The following is a 15,773-nucleotide window of genomic DNA, read 5'->3' as shown; positions in this document are numbered from 1 at the left end:
GTAAGCAGGAAAGGGAAGGGAGAAATGATGTAATTATATTATAATCTCAAAATTAAATAGAAAATGTAAAAAAAGTATTTTGCCACAGGTCTAGGGAGAAATAAATTTGCTTTTGGCAAAGTACATAACTACACAATGGGCCAAATTATAAGCCACAGTCAATGTCTCTTGAGTTTAAGAGGCTTTCTGGTGCTCCTCATTGCTCTTAGAAGCATTTTGGGAAAAGATCACAGATGCCCCTCCTAACAGTACCATTCCATTCCCTCAGTGCTCAGGCAATCTCGCGTTGGGAAGTACCAAAAAAGTTGGCCAGTAACAAAGAAGTTGTTACAAATAATCTTTGCACTAGTTTTTCTCATCCATTTATTATAAAGCAATTCATATATATCTACCCAGTCAGTTTTCAGTTCCTGTGTTGAGCAAGTAGTATGTGCCAGGCAAACTGCTAGGGGTTGTTGGCTAGCCCCTGAATCCTAAACACCAGCAAATAATAGAGCATATGGTATGAGCCACTGGTTAATAAAAAAAATATTGATATACCGATTTTGTGAACAATGCGAGCCACATAATCTGGTGTGTAGATGCTAGTTTCCTTTCCAACCCTGGTATAGATAGAATGGCAGGATTTTAGATATGGCCTTTGTCAGCACATTTATTTAAACCTTCCTGAAATATATGATGCCCAAGAGTTTTTTTTTCCCCCTTTGATCAACACAGTTCTTGCCTTTCACCTTATGTGGTGGACCAATCCTATATTGTGTCTTGTTTACTTCAACTGTCTGCTTGGTGATGGCTACTCCTCTCCCCGCCTTACCTTTTCAGACTCAACTCTGACCCTTTTTCCTCCTTTGTCCTTGACATTGTGGTCTCCTGTGGAGCAGGCCAGAGTTTCTATTTGCTTTAGTGCCTTTTGCCGTCACTCTGACTGGAGACCAAGCCATCCGAGCTTGCTGACTTGCTCAGAGTATAAGCATCCCATCCCTTGATGGGATGAACATATCTGTTCGAGTTCACATTTCTCAACAAGTGCAAGCGCAAAGTTATTGTTCTTACAATCAAGCGATGTGGCCCAATTTCTTATGGGTTCTTGACAATCTTATGCATTCCCTCAGAACTCCCGCCAGCCACCATCTTGATTAGCAAATTACAAAACTTTCTACCATGAAGCAGAGGGGGGGGACCAGCATAAAGCCAGGGAGAACAGAATTAATAATAACCTTTGAACAGAAAGGCTGTCCCAAGGAACCTTTGACCATAGGGACAACTCATCAGAAGGATATTTTGACGTTCTCTACACTAATTATCGATTGCGTCCTTCACTTGAATATAGGACTGGCGCTGTTTCCTGCTGATGGAAAAGCAACAAAAATTACGGTGACACTACATGCTTTAAACAGAAGTGAGGATGTTCATTCTCTCTGCCATCTCAAGGGATGTCAGTCTCACTCAAAATGCCTTTTGTTTTTCGAGACAGGGTTTCTCTGTGTAGCCTTGGCTGTCCATGACTCACTTTGTAGATCAGGCTGGACCAGAACTCACAGAGATCTATCTGCCTTTTCCTACCTGAGTGGTGGGATTAAAGGTGTGCACCACCACACCTGGCTTAAGATGCCTTTTTTTTTCCTCAGGAGAATTGGGGTTTTGTGTCTTAAGTATTGCTGTTTATCAGAAACATGTGGGGCAACTGTTAAAAATGCAGACTCGTGGAGCTTACCAAAAGTTAGACTTTGCATCATATAGGGTAAACATGTAATGTAAAAGACATTTTAAATACATACTTTTAACACTCTATTTATACCTCCTCCTTATTTTTTCCTTTCCTTTCTTTCTGAGATGGAATTACTGCAACTCATTCTCTCAAGTGCTGAGATTACCAGCATCGTGGCTCACGCTGGATTTCCATTTTTGTTTTACTTCATTAAAAAAAAAAAAGCAAAAGCTAGATTCTTCCAAAATGTGGTGCTTAGTGTCTGGCAATCCCAGACTCCCTCCCTTAGCCTAGAATATGTGCACAGTAGTCTAGGGACGGGTTGATTTCCTGTTCTTCAACACTCAACAACGTGTCCTGTCTGAGGTGTCTAGGTAGTTAGAATCAACTGTTCAACTGGTGAACATGTGGTAAAGGCATTGTGGCGCACGCCTTTAATCCCAGCACTTGGGACGCAGAGGCAGGCGGATCTCTGTGAGTTCGAGGCCACCCTGGTCTACAAAGTGAGTCCAGGACAGCCAGGGCTACACAGAGAAACCCTGTCTTGAAAAACAAACAAATAAGCAAACAAAACCCCAAAACAACAACAGCAAAACGAATCAGCTGTTCATTCTGAAGCCTGCTGGGAATAGTTTATTGACGTCAACGGAAGTGCCTGTACCCAGCTGCAAAACATCAGGAGCAGAGAGATTTCCATCCCTAAGTCATTGTCTGCTCATTACCCACAACATCCTTTGCAGTTTAATACTGATACCTTATGATATTTTATTCTTATGTCTATTTTATTCTTTCAAACTCCATGAATGGTTTTAAGAATGGGTGTAATGGTCTGCTAAGTGGCCACTGTGTGTCTGCTGGGACCCCATGAAACTATGGGTGAACATTTCCCCCTGTTATGGTCACTAGGGGTGTTTTTTGAGAGACTGTCTCGATACGTAACTCAGGATGGCCTTGAACTCAACCCTTTTCCTCATTTCACCTCCCTAGTGGTGGGGTTACAGCTGTGTGCCATTATGTCCAGAAATGAGATTTTAAAAAAATTAACCTATTACTTGACAAGTTCATACATACATGTAGCATTCTAGTCAGACTCATCCGTCCACCCCGTCTCCTCCTCCTCCCTCCCACCGACTTCTCATTCCACTTCCGTGTTTTTGTTTTTGTTCTTTTTAGTTTTGAATTCTAGCTTGCTTTGTGAGCAACTGGATTTAACTAGAGCCACTTATGTGTGAACGGGCATTAAACCTACCCAATGGAGCATAGGTAGCTGACTTAATTGGCTTCTCCTGAGCAATTGTTTGCAGGAATGAACAAACTTGCCACATGAGCTCAGTCATGTCTCAACATTGACAAGAAGCCTGTTTATCAGTAACATGCAACTAACATTTTCAACAACACATGCGTGTTTTACAAAGTGAACAGCATGGTATTAAGGTAAACATATATAAAATTATTAAACATATATATTTATATGTAATATTATTGATGCCAGTGATTTGTTAATTATTGCTATGAAGTCCACAGTGAGGCAGATTTTCTCTCAGACAATTCCCCTACAACAGCTATAGGAATTCATTGATTTCTATGCCTCAAATTCTTGGAAGGAATGAGTCCACTTATCTATTTTTAAAACAGGTTTGACAAAGTATAAACCAGAGATTGCCCAACATGTCTTTTTTTCAATTCATAAGAAGCATTTACTAGGGACTTACTATATGTCCTATTTTTAGGCAGCATGGAGTTTTCTTGGATCTACAAAGGTTGAAAAGACACATATTTTTAAATGAGCCATGTAGTTGGAAAACTGGCTACTTAGTTTTGTACATTCCACAAGCTAAAAATATTTCTTTCATTTTTAATGTAATAAAAATCAAATGAACAATATTTTGCCGCTTGAGTTTTACAGAAATTTCAGGGTCCATAAGTAAAACATTACTGGCACACAGCCATTAGTTGTGGATTGCCTTTGGCTACTTTTGTGTTCTGACAGAAGAATTGAATAGTTGAGACAGAACTTAGGCCCATAAAGCGTAAAATATTTACTAACTGGCCCTTTACAGGAAAGGTCACTGCAATGATTAATATTGTTAATTTGAATGGACATAGAGTCACCAGGACACAAGCCTCGGGGTATGTCTGTACAGGACTTTCTAGATTACCTTAATTAGGATGAGAAGACCCTAGCCAGGCATGGAGGTGTGCACCTATAATCCTAGCACTCAGGGAGGCAGAGGCAGGTGGATATTTGTGAGTTTGAGGCCAGCCTAGTCCATGAAGTGAGTCTAGGACAGCCAAGGCTATACAGGGAAACCCTGTCTTTCAAAACCAAAACCAACCAACCAACCAAACAAACAAAAAACCCCAACAACTTAATATGGGAAGTACCAGTCCTTGGGCTGGGCTCCTAGACCAAATCCGAGGCAAAAGTGGGGTGAGTACTAGTATTAATAGCTCTCTGCTGACTGACTACAGGTCAGTAAGTTTCTGTCTACAGGATAGATCCCAAATAAATAGTTCCCTAAGTTACAAAGTAGTGCGACAAGTAATTAATACAGCCACTTCTCCCTGGCAAGAGGATAGTAAGACAAATTTTGGTCAGCTTTATCCAAAATGCTTTGCTCTTCAAAATATCCAGCTTCTCTATGCACTAAAACATCATTAATTTATTCATGTTTCGAGTACATTTAAATTCTTTTATATTAATTTTTATGTTTATATTAATTTGCCTACCATATATGTCTGCGCATCATGTGAATGCCTGGTGCTGGTGGAGGCCAGAAGAGGATGTCAGATCCTCCTGAGACTGGAGTTCCAACTGGTTGTGAGGTGCCATGTGGGTACTTGGAATTGAACCTGGGTCCTCTGGAAGAGCAGTCAGTGTTTTTAACTGCTAAGCTGTCTCCCTAGCCCTCAAACTCATTTACAAACAAGAGCATACAATATCCTAGACCATGTTCTAAAATATCTCTCCATCAATTAGTTTGCCTGTGTGGATGAGGCATTATGGCCTAGAAGAGCCACCAGGTGGCTCTTTAGAGCCAGGCCATAGACACAGGATGGAGTGAGATGAGAGAGTTGTAAACCCATTAATTCAAATCTTCTTTAATAATTATCAATTCCTTAATGAACTAAGAAGCCTATAATGCTTTCCTTTTGTCAACTCCACGAGATTTCTGATGTGCAACAATTATTAGGAGTACTTTGAGCTACAGTTTCTCTTCAAGTCTTTGTTATTCAGGGAAAAGTGGGAAGGAGAGCAAAGGAAAACAGAATATTGTGAAGAAAACAAGACATAAAGGAAAGAAAGAAGGCTGGGCATAAAGGAGAAAAGGGCACACATTTGTGTGTGGGGACACAACACACACAACACACACACACACACACACACACACACACACACACACACACACAGGGGTGGGGGCTATATTATCCTGATATTTTCCCTAGTCACTTTAAAACAGCATATTTATCTTGTTGTACCATGTTCAGTTGATGTCCTTAGGAGGCCTAATCTTTTCTGGGGCAAGTGGGGGGAGGAGTGCGGGGAGCGCGGGCCAGTCAGGACAGAGGGAGTGGATCTGAGGGAGAAGGGGTGGAAGGAACTGGAAGGAGTGGAGGGAGGGGAAGCTGCGGTCAGGATGTATTGTATGAGAAAAGAATAAATAAAAATTAAAACAACAGATTTACCTTAACAACTGAGAAAATACAAATCTGTTATACCTTAAGTAAAAGGCAGACAGTGTCCCTGATGCTACTCTAGATATTTTGGGTTTTGTGTTGTCAACACTCCCTGCCCATTTCATCTCCTGTGTTGAGAGGAAGGCTATGCCTCTGGGAAAGAAAGGCTTTCTTTTTTAAAAAATTTTTTATTATTAATTTATTCTTGTTACATCTCAATGGTTATCCCCTCCCTTGTATCCTCCCATTCTTCCCTCCCTCCCATTTTCCCCTTATTCCCCTCCCCTATGACTGTTCCTGAGGGGGATTTCCTCCCCCTGTATATGCTCATAGGGTATCAAGTCTCTTCTTGCTAACCTGCTGTCCTTCCTCTGAGTGCCACCAGGTCTCCCCCTCCAGGGGACATGGTCAAATGTGAGGCACCAGAGTATGTGAGAAAGTCATATCCCACTCTCCACTCTACTGTGGAGAGTGTTCTGTCCATTGGCTAGATCTGGGTAGGGGCTTAAGGTTTACCGCCTGTACTGTCCTTGGCTGGTGCCTTAGTTTGAGCAGGACCCCTGGGCCCAAATCTGCCTATCATAATGTTCTACTTGTAGGTTTCTAGGACCCTCTGGATCCTTCTACTTTGCTATTCTCCCATGCTTCTCTCATCTAGAGTCCCAATAGGATGTCCTCCCTTCTGTCCCAGTTTCCTGGAAGAAAGGCTTTCTTAATGTTAACTCAGAACTCACATTTAATGTTTTGTAAATCCGTTTTAAAGTGTGTGTGTGTGTGTGTGTGTGTGTGTGTGTGTGTGTGTGTGTCCAGAGGCCAGAAGAATGCATCATATCCCCTGGAGCTGGAGTCAAATGTGTTTATGGGCTGGGGACCCATCCTAACTGCTGAGCCATGTCTCCAATGCCACTTTTTACTTTAAAATTCCAAACAGAAGCCGAGTTTCTGGTCACACACCTGTAACCTGAGGACATGTCAGGCATAGGCAGGAGGGTGAGAGTTCAAGGCCTGTCTGTAGAAGCAATACGATGAGTTCTCATCTCAAAAACTGAAACAAAAAGTGAGCAACTAAAAAATAACAACAGTGCCGGGTGTGGTGGCCCACACCTTTAATCTCAGCACTCTGGAGGCAGAGGCAGGCGGATCACTGTGAGTTCAAGGCCAGCCTGCTCTACAAAGAGAGTCCAGAACAGCCAAGACTACACAGAGAAACCCTGTCTTGAAAAAGAAAACAAACAAATAAAAAAAATAACAACAATCTCAGCCAGGCACGGTGGCACATGCCTGTAATCCTAGTAGGCAAAGGAGAGTAGATTTCTGAGTTCAAGGCCATTCCAGTTTACAAAGAGAGTTCAGCACAGCCAGGTCTACACAGAGAAACCCTGTTTTTAAAAAAAAAAACTGGGAATGGGAGTTGGAGAGACGGCTCAGTGTTCTTCCAGAGGTCCTGAGTTCAAGTCCCAGCAACCACATGGTGGCCCACAGCCATCTATAATGTGGTCTAGTGCTGTCTTCTGGCATGTAGGCACACACCCTGGAAGAATACTGTATCCATAATAAATAAATAAATTTTGGCAAAAAAGAGGAATAAAAACCTTAAAACCAACCAGAAGCAAAAGAATATGAGTTTCATTTGTTGTTTCAGTCAAAAGGTTCGTAGCTGTGAGAATAGCTTTGAATGCAGAAAGAGTCTCTCTCTTCTTGGCAATGGCCTCTGGGTCACGGACACTTGAACTATCTACAAATGTAGATATTTTGAGAGAACTTCCTGAGACCAATCTGTAGGGAGATTCAGTTTTTAACAAGTAGCAATTTTTCCTTTCTTCTGAATCTCAGCCCGGAAGCCTTTTGAAATGCCCACTGGTAGAGGCTGCTGATATCTTTGGCTTGGGACCTGCTACCCAGATTTGAGCACTTGCAAAACCAAGATGGTGACATTTCCTGTGCCTCCAATCACTTTTTCTTGCTGGTGCCCCTCCCTTTGCTTCCTCGGGCACATCGGAAGAGCATCAGGGCTAACTGGTAACTGGCATAGTCAGTCCTGTTTCTGTAAGATTGACCCAAGATGATAGCTATTTATGCTTCTGATGAACACTAAGGACAGGCAACCCATGGGATACAGAGAAGCAGCTCAGGTATCTGTTCTGTCAGGTTGCCTTTTAACATCAGGAAAGAAAATCACCTCTGTTTATGTGCACTCTTTCCGTCCCTCCTTGCCCCTCTGTCAGTCACTAAAACTCTTAGCAGGCAGTAGCAAGCAGCACAGCCTGCAACTACAGTTGGAAACTGAGTTTAGAGCTCAGCAGAACCCTGCAATCACGTGCTGTGACAATCTCAAGGTGAGTCAATCTGGTCCCCAGCAGATGCACATTCTCCTGCTGCTCACAGACAAACTCGAAGCCAAAGAGCAATAAAGCAAAGAAAATGTGCAATAGAGCGAAGACAATGCGATGCTGTTCCTATGTTATACCACCAGGGGGCGAGCCAAACCAGGCCAGGCAGAAAGTGGCAGTCTAAAAGCAGTGAGCAGTTGCCGCCAGCTGTACAGCCTTTGCCTCAATCTCCAATTCTAGAGCAGGGTGTTGGACAGTTCGATTACTGTTGTGGGTATAATTTCAAGAGACACTTTAGGCATACAAGATCTGATTGGGAAAAAAAAAAAAGGCAGAGAGCAGAGACATTCCAAGGCAGGTGTGTGAGATAATGAATTCTTGTTATGCTCATGAGTATGGCGGTGGGTTTGTTTATTCTGTGCCTGTATGCTGGTGTTTCTGACAGAATATCTTTTTAAGACAAGGTCTCACCATGCAGCCTTGGTTGTGCGGGAACTTGCTATGTTAATCAGGCTGACCTTGAACTCACTAAGATCTGCCTACCTCTACCTCCTGAGGGCTGGGTTAAAGGCATAAGCCACTGGCTGGTGAGGCTCAGTCACTAGGAGCACTTCTTGCTCTTCCAGAGGACTCAGGTTCTATTCCTGGGATGTAATAAACATCTGAAACTCTAGTAACTCCATTTCTGGCCTCCGAGGTCAGCAGGTGTGCACACACTGTATAACATGCACACATGCAAAACCTATGAACCTAAAAAATGAATATTAAAAAATAAAAATGTGATTTGATGTGAGAATTTGTGCCTCTTCTTATTGTATCTTGTTGTACTGTGTTCAGCTGATATTGCTGCGAGGCCTGCTCTTTTCTGAAGAGAAATGGAGAAAGAGTCGGTGTGGGGGAGAGTGGAGGTGGGGAGGGACTAGAAGGAGTTGAGGAAGGGAAAACTGAGGTCAGAATGTGTTGTTTGAGAGAAGAATATAAATAAATAAATAAATAAATAAATAAATAAATAAATAAGAAGTACTAGGCTGGGAAAAATAAAGATATGAGTCACCATAGCTGGCTAATTGTCTGACAGAATTAAGGACAGAGTTGAGGGGAAAGTATGTATTTGATGTCTGGTAGGCACCCTAAGAGAGAGAGGAAGGGGGGAGAGAGAGAGAGAGAGAGAGAGAGAGAGAGAGAGAGAGAGAGAGAGAGAGAGAGAGACAGAGGTGTAAGTGTGGTGCTGAGCATACAGGCTTAGGAAAGGTGACACTTAGTTTGGAGGAGAAAGGCAGTCTCCCTACAGGATCTCTTTGGTTAGAAGCCTGGAGACAATCAGTGAGTCAGTAAGCCAACGGAAAGAAGGGTGAGGTTGGATAGAAGCTGGGTGTCCTGTGTGCATCAGGGCCTTTGGAGTAGAATACGGGCCAAAAGGAGGAGGTAGGATAGGACACTGTTGTTACTTTGGATCGAGAGACAAGAAATAACAAATGCTGGTGTGAGGGAAAAATGAATTCCCATACACTACTGCTAGGAACAAAAATTAGCATAGCCATTATGGCGAACAATACGGAGGCTCCTCAACAAAAGAAAAATAGAATTCATAATATCCAACTGTCTCACTTCTGGACATACACACAAAAGAAAGGAAATCACTGTTCCAAAAAAGATATCTGCATCCAGATGTTTATTGTGACATTATCTCAATAGCTGAAATACAGAATCAAGACATGACCGGGTAAAGAGAATGTGGTGCATATGCACAATGGAGTATTATTCTGCCATCAAGAGAATGAAATCCTTTTCTTTTGCAACAAAATGGATGGAAATGCAGGATATTATGTCAGGTGAAATAAGCCAGGCTCAGAAATACAAGTACAGCATTTATCCTTTCCCAAGTGCATGCTTTTAAATGAACATTGACCTAAATACAGAATAGTGATTGCTAGAGTTGGAGGGAAGGTAGGTTAGATACAGAGAGGCTGGGTTTCTATAGCGCTTGCTGTATGCATGTAATAAAAAAGCGCACCGAAACTAATTAATGTGTATAACAAGCATGCTAATTAGAAAGGAGTGTGCCTCTTTAGACAAGTGACTTCAATGCCTTTGCCTCAGTTTCCTCATTTATAAAATGAAATTAATAATACCTTATAAGGTGGATGTGATGGTTTAATGAGATAATATGCACTGAATGAATTTGTATAATGTGTGGCCCATAAGTAAATGGTGGTCATGCATGATGGTCATAGTGATAATAGATAGAAAATAATTGGTCTAGTGCCTGGCAATCAATAAAGGCATGTCCGTATGTTAGTTATCCTTATTCATTATATGGTAACTACTGAATTTTAACATCTTAGAAAACCTCTAACCTCGATAGTGGTAATAGGGCCCAGAATGAGGATGTATGGATCCAGACACACCAAGCTCATCCCCCTTTGTTATTGTCACACAGACAGGATCTAGAGCTTTGATGTAGCTCTTAGCTACATGAGTCCTCTCCGTGGTTCTCTGCAGTGTGCCAGCACATTATTGGGGCAAAGAGAACTTCATTCGCCTTTGAAAGGGTTCACAGGCAATCAAAGCAGCAATGGTAGAAAGGAGTAAGGGGTGGTGCTTCAGCAAAGATCAGGTCACTCTCTAATGGTGTGCAAGCTATTTCTTTGCCAGAGACGAGAGCTCAACCATGCAGCCACTTTTCTGTCTTTCTAAATTTGAGCCATACATCAAAGTCAGATTGACATATACCTTCTAAATACACACCATAACAATGCAGTCAGATGATACTGGCTGGACTACAACCGAATGGCTAGGTATCACTCCTAAGTCTTTCAAACCTTGAAGACATATGCAAGCACTGGTTTTTTAAATACAGGAGATGAAGAAGATGGGATGCTCAACACGGGACACTGAGGCAAGTCAGCACTTAGCAATAGGATGGGCCTCTTCTTCTAGAGTTTGAAGGGCAACATGAAGAGGTAGTGTCACCAGAGAGACTGGTGCTCCGTGATAAGACCTGGTTGGAAAATGAGGCCAAGGAGAGTGGTGAAACCCTGGTAATCATTGCCTGAGAGTCTCACAGAGGACACAGCGGTTTCTAGAAGCACACAGAAAGTGAGGTTGAGGGAAGGAGAAAAAGTCTACCTTCTGCTGCCACCTACTTTCTAATTGGTCAAATCTATGTAAAAGGCAGATGGAAAGGCATGGGGGTTTTTCCGTTGGTGCAGGAAATGGACCAGAGTAAGAAACAAATGAAAAGATGTGCATGTGCGCATGTGTGTGTGTTGCAGTGTTAGAAACTGACCTTAAATCCTCAAGTATGCCAGGCAAATGGTCTCTATGGCACATCATCCCAGGTGAAAAGCCTTTATTTTATGTAGAAGTCAAGAGAGGCAGAAAGAGGTCCAATTTGCCTACGTTACACTACATGGCTGCCCAGGTTTCAAACCCCAGTAGTCTGACTATTGTTGGGCCCAAGATTTTGGAAACAATTGCTAATCTCCGTAGGATGATAGTGCCATTGTTCCTTTACTATTGTTAGACTTTCCACTCTGAACTCTATCAAGCTCCCTGATAGCATGGACTATATTTTTTGTTTTTGTGTCATTATGTACCTTTGACAAAACTGACCAAAAAAAAGCAAGTTTCTGATGGAAATGGATTACTAAAATGGGCATTTACACATTTCATACTACCCAAGGGAGGGGACACTTCATATGTCTTTGATGGTTCGACATGTCTGTTTTCTCTTTCATGAAAATGTCCCTTATAAGATCTCTCTGGGTGGATAGGCAACATAGGAAAGCAGAAACTGAGGTGAGAAAAAGTCAGTATCTAGATCGCCTGAGGGCCTCCCAAAGGGAGGATCTATCTAGTGACATGTGAAATGGCTTCGCCGCAACCTCATGTGATGTCTATTGCTCCTTGAAATGAACAAGTCCTTCACCTGGAGAGGGCTATGCTAATGTTTAGATTCATTCCAGCTTTCAGAGTTTGTACTGTTCAGTGGGACTGAAGGCCGGTATTGTTTATATTATCTTCTGCGTTCTTAAAAAACAACTCCTTCGGAGCTGAGCCAAGCATAGGACTTCTATCCTGGAAGAGGTCAGGCCTAGACAGTAGCTTCTTCATCCCCTGATGATGACAATAAAATCTTTCATTACTAGAACTGGTTAGGCCACGGAAATTGGGTAGTTTGGAGTTGTGATACAACCAGGTAAAGAACAATATTGTGCTATGGTTCAATTTTTAGAAGATGTGGTGGCGCACACCGTTAATCCTAGCACTCAGGAGGCAGTGGCAGGTGGACCCCTGTGAGATTGAGGCCAGCCTGGTGTACAAAGCAGGGCCAGGATAGCCAGGGTGACACAGAGAAACCCTGTCTTGAAAAGCCAAAAGAAAAAAAAGCTGGATTTATTTGTGTCTGGGTGATTTGCCTAAGTGTGTGTGTGCCTGGTGCCTGTGGTAGTCAGAAGAGGCCATTGAATCTTCTGGAACTTGAATTACAGACAGTTGAGGACCACATTGTGGCTGCAGTCATACTCTTTTTTCAGGACAGGGCTTCTCTGTGTAGCCCTGGCTGTCCTGGACTTGCTTGGTAGACCCAGCTAGCTTCTAACTCATGGAGATCTGCCTGCCTCTGCTTCCCTGAGTGCTGGGGTGACAGGTGTGCTACACCGTGCCCTGTTGCAGTTAGTACTCCTAACCAGTGACGCATTTCTCCTGCCCATGTACTAGTGTTTTTACAGCATATTCACTTCAAGTGAGGGGCAATGTGACGGTGTGGTGAGTCTAGGTGTAGATTTTAGGATTCACACTATCCTAATTCAAATTCAGACTGGGCCAATGACTAGCATCTTGTGAACAAGGACTGTGGGAATCAGGAAGAAACCAAAATAATCACATTCTGAACATGAGTTCTAGGCCATGGACACTTGAACGCTCCACAGATATAGTTTGTAACTTATAAAGAGAACACCATGAGACCAATCTTCAGGAAGGCCGAGTTTTTAACAAGGAGCCATTCTTTCTGAATCTCAGCCCAGAACTCTTTTGAAATACAAATATATCCATTTTTGTTTTAATCTCCAGAATGTCCTCCAGCAATTGTTATTTTATATGAAAGCTGCTGGTATCTTTGCCTTGGGAACCACTGCCCACATCTGAGCTTTTGGAAAACCATCATGATGGTGGCATTTTCTGTGCCTCTAATCTTTTTCTTGTTATCCCTTCTGATGCTTTCTCAGGCCCATTGGCCTCATGGAACTTCTCACGGCTTACCCGATCTCGGGAAGAGCCAGGACCTATTCATTTAAACTGTCATAGGTGACTGGCTAACAACTCAAATCATATTTGTTTCAGAACTGAGGAAAATATTAAGGGAAGAAATGCACAGATAGCATTACAAAAAAATCACTGAGCATCTTGGGATTTTACGGTAACTTTATGTATATTTTCCCACTTGTAGATTCTTTTCTTGTTTAGATTCAACTGCTCATTAAAGCAGACCATCTCACCAGCGGCTTTGAGCCCTTCATGGGACACTGATAAAGAGCTCAACTCTTTCTGGGATAGCTCTTAGCTGCTGCTCTTAACCTTTGAACTAGAATAAACACAGGGCAGTTTCCCAGTGAGATTTGCAGACAAGCGAATTCCTCCCGAGGCTGAGGGAGCCTGTGATACCCTTTGAAAGAAGAGGTCTGTGTCTCTAGTGGGCTGTCTTCCTGCAGTCTTTGCTCCCATAGCAGAGGCCTTCTAAAGGGACACTTCTGAAGTGGAGATGTTACAAACGGAAGGAAATCTTCTTTCTGTTCTTTACCACTTATGAAAACTCAGGTATTTGTGCAATTAGGTTGCCAAATGTCAACATCCTAATGGATCCATTTCCAAATAGTTTAAAAATACCACAGGGAAATTCCAGAGCAGTAGGGGAGCATTCAGAGTGGTTAGCCCTGGCTCCAGATGTGTGAGATGGTGTAGGCCCCATTCAGGCTATCTACTCAGGCCCGTAGGGAGGGGAAATGAGGTGTTTTCTTTTGGGTGCCGAAGTAGGTGGTATTGAAAGCAAATCCCATACCAGTAGGTGGTGACAAAAAAGTTAGAGTTGATTCCCATTCTTGCTAGAAAATGTCACCCAGCTCAACGGGGGCACACTGAAACCCTATATTAGATGACAAGAAAATTTCACCCTTTTTTTTTTCTGTCACTAGGAATAATCAACTACTAGATACTTAGTGAGACAACTACAAGTGCATTGGCAGCAAAAGAAACCTGTTAGATTCCATGCGTGTTCTCATCTCACCCCTTCTAGAGACAGACTAGGTGTGGGCATAAATCATAAATGATCTCAAAGGTCTTTTTCTAGTTGGATTTGAGTGAAGGTGGGGTTGGAAAGGAGAAAGGGAAGAAGAGAGAAGAGAGAGGGGGGGGCCATGAGGGGAAAGAGATGAATCTGCGCTCTATTGTTTTACTCTGTTTCAACATAACAATGGACTAGAATAGAGTTACAGAGCTAGGAAGGACTTGGCTGTCCTACCTTGATCTGTAGATACATTGACACACAGAGCTGGCAATGGTATTAGTTACCATCCATCCAACTCCCTTGCTTTTTGGATGAAGAAACAGAGGCCCAAGAAGAGGAAATAGTTACCCAAGTTTGACTCCATGATAAAAAGTCAGTCCCAGGATGAGAGTCTTTGGTTTTTAAATTGTTCCACTACACTTCCAGTGCCTTTGTAGTCAGCAACTTAAGCATCGATGAACTAAAGCACCCTCGTAGACAATTTTACATACTTGAAGAGATACCCATTGACAGAAATTCTACAAATTTGCCTCTGCATCATTGTGAGAAAGAACGGGAGATAAAATTCAAATTATAATGGGAAATGTTTACTTTGGTTCATGGCTTCAGACAATGGTTACTTGATCCTGTTGCTCCCAGCCTGTGACAGAAAACCACAGCACAGGTGTATGGTAGCCAGGGAGCAAAGAGGAAGAGAAAGGGGATAGATAGGGTCCCATAATCCTTTTTAAGAGTATACTCCTCAATGATCTAACTTCCCATTAGGCACCACCTACTGAAGGTTTCATTACCTACCAATAACACCATGGGCTGGAAAACAAATGTCTAAGCCCGTTGGCCTTGGTGGGGACATTTTAGGTGTAAGCTATAGTACCCCATTTATGGTTAGAAAGTCTATGACATAGATAATTCAAAGATCTCTTATGGTAACATGTATCAGTGTTCTGTCCATAATGGAAATGAATAAGAGATATTCATTATTGCCTACAATATTTGGGGAATGTTGGTAGTCTGTGTGTTAGCACGTAAATTACATACATATATAAGCACATGTAGCCAATAATTGAAGCTTACATAGGCTAAATGACTCCTTGTGACAATCCATGTCTGAGAAATAGCATATAGGAAGGAAAAAGAGACTTAGGCTTTATCACTGTTTGCCTTCTGCATGGTAGCAACAAACTGATCTATACATAGAGGGCAATCTAGCAACTAAGTGTTCAAATTCAGCCATTCAACTGAACTAGTCCTCAGTTAACCAGTCTCAGTTGCTAATACTCTTTCTAGAAATGATAAATAAGTTATAAGAATATAAGTCAAAACTGGATATTTACTTTGGCATCGGAGGAGAGAGGGGAAGGGAGGGAGGGAAGGAAGGAGGGAGAGAGACAGAGAGATGCAACAACTATTCTTTATCCTTTACCCTCACAATTTCTAGTTTAGAGTAGCAATCACTGATGAATGAAATAGTAATATGATGGAAAATCCAAAACCAAAACCATCAGGAATGCAAAATGTAAGGCGTCATGGTGCATGCCTGTAATCCCGGTACTGCAGAGGCTGAGGCAAGAGGATTGGAAATTTAAGGCCAGCCTGGGCTGTACAGTGAAACCTATCTAAAACCACTAAGCTCAATCTAAGAGGATCTGATGATGGTGGAGTACAGTTACCCATCTCTACTTGATTTGTAAAATATAGCCCTTCTTATAAACTGAGCATTACAGTGCACTTGTGTAATTACAGGAGCTGAGACAGGGAGCCAGGAGGATCA

At 42.3% G+C, this 15,773-nt stretch overlaps 1 protein-coding gene across 2 annotated transcripts in view; it reads right to left on the bottom strand.

The window, feature by feature from the left end:
* TRPC5 (transient receptor potential cation channel subfamily C member 5) overlaps positions 1-15,773 on the bottom strand; it is a 263,064-nt gene that overhangs the window by 24,462 nt on the left and 222,829 nt on the right. The gene's annotated exons all lie outside the window — the stretch shown is intronic.

The sequence above is a fragment of the Acomys minous genome, assembly GCF_964271855.1.
Source record: "Acomys minous genome assembly, chromosome: 7".
NCBI lineage: Eukaryota > Metazoa > Chordata > Mammalia > Rodentia > Muridae > Acomys > Acomys minous.
Note: the sequence above shows the minus strand (reverse complement) of the source record. Positions and strands in the feature narration are given on the sequence as shown.